The following is a 6746-nucleotide window of genomic DNA, read 5'->3' as shown; positions in this document are numbered from 1 at the left end:
TGTCAAACTAACTAACTAACTAAATAAATAAATAAATAAATGCACGCTCCTCCAGAAACAGGCATTTTGGTTGACATGAAGTCAAATTATGTCATTTTCGATCACAAAGTAGCGGTGTAAGAATTGTTACCACAGGCCTCCGTGATAATTCAATACAGCCTACAAGTTTTCCCTTTCAGGTACACACAACCCATTCCTCAATTAAATTTTAATTTGACGATTTTCACGGCTTAAAGTTCTGCTGGTCTGTTTGATACTTTCCCGGTTTGATGTGAAAACACACGGAATACAGGTATGTTAACACGGCTTATGCTAGGAGACAACTGGTGTGTTACACCAATTGATGGTGATTCCGCGTTGTGTTCTGGCGTTGTAGCAAAAAAGAGGCAGGAGGCAGAAATGGGTCTCTGGGTCTTTACTGAAAATCTACATAGCCGCGCTTTGACAAATACAAATGTACAAAAGCATCAGCTGTGTGTGTGCGACAGACTTGGCTCCCCTCTTGTTCAGTTAAAAGCGGTTTTTTGGAACTCCAAGTTACAATATGGTATAATCTAATTAACTAATTTGACACAATAAAGATCAATTGCATAGACTATTACAATATGAATCACATAAAAACAAGTAGGCCTATGACCATGAATAGTCAAACACCAGACATTTAGGATAGAAAATATGAAAAATAACAAATAAAATCAAATGAATAGACAATTGATATATGTTGCACTGAACCTCAGGTAACCAGAAAACCCATATTTCATTACTTTTAAGAAATAGAAAAATAGAAAATCACATTATCAATTGACATTAACATTTCAAGTTTAGACGTACTAAAAATGACATTAACAGGCAACGCTGTAGTGTTCCCATAGCAACCACATCAGCTAGACTCAACTTGTATAACTAAACTGGTGTGAATGAATTATAAGGCTACGAGACTACAGCCCTTAATTGTACAGTAAATAGATTCAGCAACGTTTTCAAAAGAAACATTTAAACACAGGGAAACATCACCATACCTGTGACAAATACAAATGTACAAAAGCATCAGATGTCTGTGTGCGACAGTCGGATAGAAAGAACAGAATGAATACAATTAACGAGGAAAGACCGCAAATACGGCGGAGTTTGTTATGCTAGCTAGGTGACGAACTCAGCATTCTAACATTAGCACATTTTCTCCAAAACGAATTCATTAAAAACTTGGGTTAGCGATTTCAGATTGACAGGACAGGATTTACACAGAATGAACCGGATATTATATTGAACAAATTACAAGAATAAGATCACGTTCAAATCACAAATTACAACTTTTATAAACATTTATCAGGCGGAGTTGGACTCGACACAGCCTACCTCTTGTTCAGTTAAAAACGGTTTTGACTCGTGCACGCACACTCATACATACGTAGCCACGCTGAACACGCTCACGCACACAAACCCCAGAGCACACGCAGGCAGGAGATTCAGACCCAAAAGGAGAAAATAATGAAAGGGAATGTTTTGATGAAATGCAAGCTATGTTTATATTAACTTGTTACAGACACACAATTGAAAATGGCAACAGTGAAATAATTTGCATCCAGATCACAATATTCGCTGAACATTGAACGTGATTCCGTAGTGTGCATGGGCAGCTATATAAATTCCGTAATGAAATACTCAGAGGAACTGGGATTTAATGGACGCTCACGCACACAAACCCCAGAACGCACACAGGCAGGAGATTCAGACCCAAAAGGAGAAAACAACGAAAAGGAATGTTTTGGTGAAATGCAAGCTACTCAGAGGAACTGGGATTTAATGGAATAAAGGTAGGGCCCTCTGTATGCAGACCACCTATCCCTTGATGGATGTGGACAGAGGTTGATGTGGACTTAACAATAAAAGAGTTAATACAGAAAGGTGAAATAGGAAATGTTGCAGCATATGTAAAGGATCACCTTAGGAATAGGTGGGGCAACTATATAAGTATTTATACTGATGGCTCAAGAGATCCTGAAAGCAGAAGAGTGGGAGTCTGCTTATACGTACCCCATGTACAAGTCTGACAGAGTAGAAGGTTGCCTGATGGGATATCAATATTCTCTGATGAGCTGGTTGCTTTCTTGTGGGCATTGTGGTGGGTGGAAGAAGGGGGTTTGGCTAATGCTGTCTTGTGCTCTGATTAATTATCTGACTTGATGGCATTGGGGGGAGGTGAGGGGGGAAGAGCTAGAATAGACATAGTTGGGGAGATTTTAATGATGGTTTTTAAACTGGAGAGGCAGGGATGTAGTGTGGGGTTTTTATGGGTGCCAGCGCATGTTGGGGTTCAGGGCCATGAGGTGGCAGACAGGGTAGCTAAGTCAAGTTTAGGTAGCGATAGTGTAGATGTGCAGGTGCCATTTGGCAGGATGGAGTGCTGCAGCATCATCAGTGAGAGACTGAATCTTCAATGGCAGCAAGAGTGGGATGCAGACAGCAGAGGAAGAAAGCTATACAACGTCCAACCACCTGTTAAACCTCCTTCTCCTTCTTCTTGTCTTTCTTCTTCTTCTTCTTCACATTCTTATTTTTCCTGCTGCCTATCCCACTAACAACATGTCTCCCCATTGGACATTTTACCGACACCAGCCAAATCTTCACCTACACGACCCAATCAAAAACTCGCATACACACGCAAAATACCCATAGCTTTTTACTCCGAAACATTTCCAGTGTAAACAGCTCGTCTGCCTGTGGCCTAGTGGGCAAGGTCCCAGTCTTAGGATCCTAGGTTCAAGCCCAGCTAGGAACACGTTTCCTTTAACCTGCTTTTACCCTCACTAATAATTCTCTACTACTTCTCAATTATTGCTTTTGCACCATATCTACCCGCCGTTCACCGAACGTATACACTGCATTATGAGGTACCGTCTGCACGTTCAGTTATTAACCGGCTACAATATTGCAAAGCCATATGGATTCAACGGGAGCTCTTCTGTGCTTACTCGCCTGTGTTCTTCTTTAAAACCACGGACAGGTTTGCTAATGATACTTCACACATTGCATAGCTATGTCATGGTGCTGCACTAACAAAGTCACAGACTGGTAAACCTCCGGTTTAAGGATTGAATCCCGCCTCGCCCTCAGGCAGATAATTTCCTCTTTTACACTAACATTTTCTTACGCTTATATTTATGCTTTACCAAAACTCACTCACGGCCACCCATATGAACTTCATTACGGAAAATGTATTTCTTTTTTTTAAAAAGGACAGGGTACACAAGTTGCGACCTAGGGAGCTCTAATTCTACGGGCTTGCTGATTCTTTTGTCAATTAAGGGTCGTTGGATGGCTGTCAAATTCGTGAGTACAGACACTGGCCATATTTCACCTGCGTTTCTGATGCGTTTACACTTACGCCACCGCACCCTTTGTCACAGCCACTGTTTTACACATATAGCAAACCGAAACTGCTAAACGGTACATGCTCATCAGACTGTACAAATTCACAAAAGGATACCCATAATCCACAACCGTTTCTTACAGGGTCACTTTGCATTTCTCACTCTCATAATAAAACGCTTTGCAAAAAGAAATGATATCTCATAAAAAACACATTTTTGACATTGTAAAATGCTAAGTTTACAAAACACAGGGCCAAGTGACTTGAAAGAATTGAGGAAATACTGCTTTGGAATACATCGTATTTAATTTTGGTGAGGCAAGATAGCCTGTATTGTTTGTAGTACCGTAACTTGGCGTCATTTTGATATCAATACTTTTAATGGCAGGCCTGGATTTTGGCAGTCTGAATGAATGAGTTATAGACAGTGTATGTCTTGTATGTGTGAGTAACTTGGCATTTTTGTATGTTGAAAACTTGTTTTTTATGAGATAATTATTCATTGTAAAGGGATTAAATACACATGTGAAATTGTGTTTAGGGGGTGAAAAGGAAGGCCATTTTTATATTATGAATGGACATTGCTAGTTTAATTACTGGGCAAAGCTGCTTCACATTTCCGTTATGGAAAATTCAGTATCAGTTTTTATCACCCATGAACTTACATTGAAAGGAAAATGTGAAAACGTAAATGCTGCATAATTTCATATATTTATTCAGTTTTTACAATTGTACTGCCCAACACCAATTTTATATTCTGAAATATGAAAAACAGAACAAAGTGGATTACACATCACTTAAACCTGCTAAAACAGTTAAAAGATGAAGTAGTATCCTCCTTTCTCTGTAAAAGCCTAAATAACATAGAGAACCCCTTTTGACCTGTAATTAAGCAAAGATAGGAGAAAGAGATTTACTGCAATGTAATAATAACGATGAAGAGTGACGGGGAGAAATGTTGTCTCTTCAGCGGTAAAACAGCAGCATGGCAGACTCAGTCATATCCTGGGAGGCACTCCATCCTGTGTGGGTTCCATAGCCATCCCAGTCAAACGCAGCAAAATCCCCACACTGACGTGGTGCAGCTTCAGGGAAATGGCCCCCTCCACCCACACAGTACTGCAATACAACAGAAAAAAACTGAAGCTGAAAGAGAGGTAGATAGAAGCCAAAACAGGGCTGAAGCTGACAAATATGAAGCTGAAGCTGATGCAGGTGAAACTGAAACTGGTGAAAATACCCAAATGATTCAAATGAACAAAATGTACTGAAAGACTCAAATGACCAAAATTAACTGATTGTGCTGAATGTAGCCTATTGAAAGATTCAAACGAATGAAACTAACTGAAAGATTTAACTGGTACAAAAACTCGAAAAGAAGCTTACTGAGAAAGAACGACTCGAGGAGTGTAGGCATGCTAATGGCTGCTGCCAGCAGCTGCGACGCAAACGCAAACAGGAAATGCAATGTTTTGCGTAAGAAGTGTTAGGTTTTTGTGTCACTAGGATATTTATAATGACGTTAATGTTGATGATAATTAGACATTTTTAAACAGTATTATAAGGGCATACTTGCCGCATTTGGTAAAAAATAAAATCAGCACATGGACCATTTCTCTATACAAAACCCAATGTATCTGTATAGAATAAGGCAGCCCATGGCAAGATCAACAAACAAAAAATAACAGCCAAGAAATAAGAATAATAAGGAATTAAGAATAATATATATAAAAAACAAATAAGAAAAAAAACTTTAATAAAGAATGAGAATAAAAAATATATATATATATATATATATATATATATATATATATATATAAATAGGAAAATAAATAAAATAAAATAACAAAACCCCTTCAGTTGGATAAACCAACTAATGTTGGCTACAATATCTGTGGCATTCAGTCCAGCGGTGAACCAGATTGGTCTCAGCTGAGCCAGCAGGTGGAGAGAGCACACGCACCTGGGTTGCGTTAGCTAATCAGCCCGGGTGCTTAAAGGTGTTCTGCTCTCCACAGTTCGGGGCCAAGACCGGGAGCTCACATCGTGAGTGCATTTTTATTTGAGCATGACGGGTAAAAGGGCTGACAGGCTCCAGAGAGAATATTCCTATCTCTGAACATAGCCTCACATTTTGTGTTTAATTATGCTTGTCAAGGGGTTAAATTGGGATTTGGGAGGTGGGTGGACCCTGAGATCCGGTGGGAGGTGGGTGAAAAAAGGTACAAACCAATGAATGTCTCGACTCAAAATAGTTGTATCATTAATGTATTGTGCACATAATTGTAATTAAGGACAACAATGTTTTAAAAAGAATGTATACTGTTGATGCAAGCTTTTACATAATATATTTCAAGTTTATTGAGTGTCATTAATGCTGAGAATTTTTTTTACCCACGAAAATAATCGGTCATCCTCCTCTTGTCCTCACTTTATTATCCATCTTTCTTAAACTGGTGAGGCGCAAAACTTTCCTTTAAACTAATCATTGATATCAAGCTGTTTTAATTAATTTTCGCTTCCCCTGATTTTCCTTGAGTATCAATTCAATTAATCCACAAAATAGGCTACTCAATATACTATCATATATAGCCAGCTCTCCCCAAATAGGCAGTTTTAGCAAGTAGCCTAGGCCATATAGCCTCCATTTATTTTAATTTGCAGTACAAAATTGTGCACATTTTTACTCAACATTATTTGCGGATACATGCACTTCTTTCTCCGCACTCGTATTCATTGCAAATATCTACAATGCGTAGACAAGATTGTAAACACAATTGAAGTGCAGGCTTTGTTTTTGCTGGTTATTCTGAGAGCTAACATGGTAGATAACAGACTGATGTATCTTGTTTGTTAAGTGTACTTGGTGATTAAAACGGATTTTTAACGAACACATAGGATTTAATCCCCCTAACACGGTATGAAGACGCAGTGTTATGCTACTTGCCATTTGATTAATCCGATCGTTGGCACGCTTGATTATAAAGGAAAATTACTAATGAAAACAGGTTGAGATCAATGATTAGTTTAAAGTTTTGCGCCCCACCAATTTCAGTTCACCAGTCGCCACTGGCAGTGGCGGTTCTTTAATGCGGGGCACTGGGGTGCCGCCCCACTAAATGCGAAATAATTATAAAATAAAAGTTGTTTACTCCTGCAATGCGCCTGGTAGTCTGCCAGTGCCTGTCAACATTCATTAAAAATTGGTTTCAAAATCAAATTGTATTTGGTTAATTTCTGTGTGAAGGGTAAGTCCTTCAACTTTTGGCAAGCAGGTGACCTGAGGCTGCTCCCTAAATGGTTGCTTCAGTTTTTCCACGGGGCGCCCCAGACACTCCTACTTTTATTGGCAGCGAATTGTTTTTATGTTTTTTGA

Source organism: Anguilla rostrata, chromosome 14, assembly GCF_018555375.3.
Source record: "Anguilla rostrata isolate EN2019 chromosome 14, ASM1855537v3, whole genome shotgun sequence".
In the NCBI taxonomy this organism is placed as follows: domain Eukaryota; kingdom Metazoa; phylum Chordata; class Actinopteri; order Anguilliformes; family Anguillidae; genus Anguilla; species Anguilla rostrata.
The sequence above is the reverse complement of the archived record's forward strand: the minus strand, read 5'-3'. Positions refer to the sequence as shown.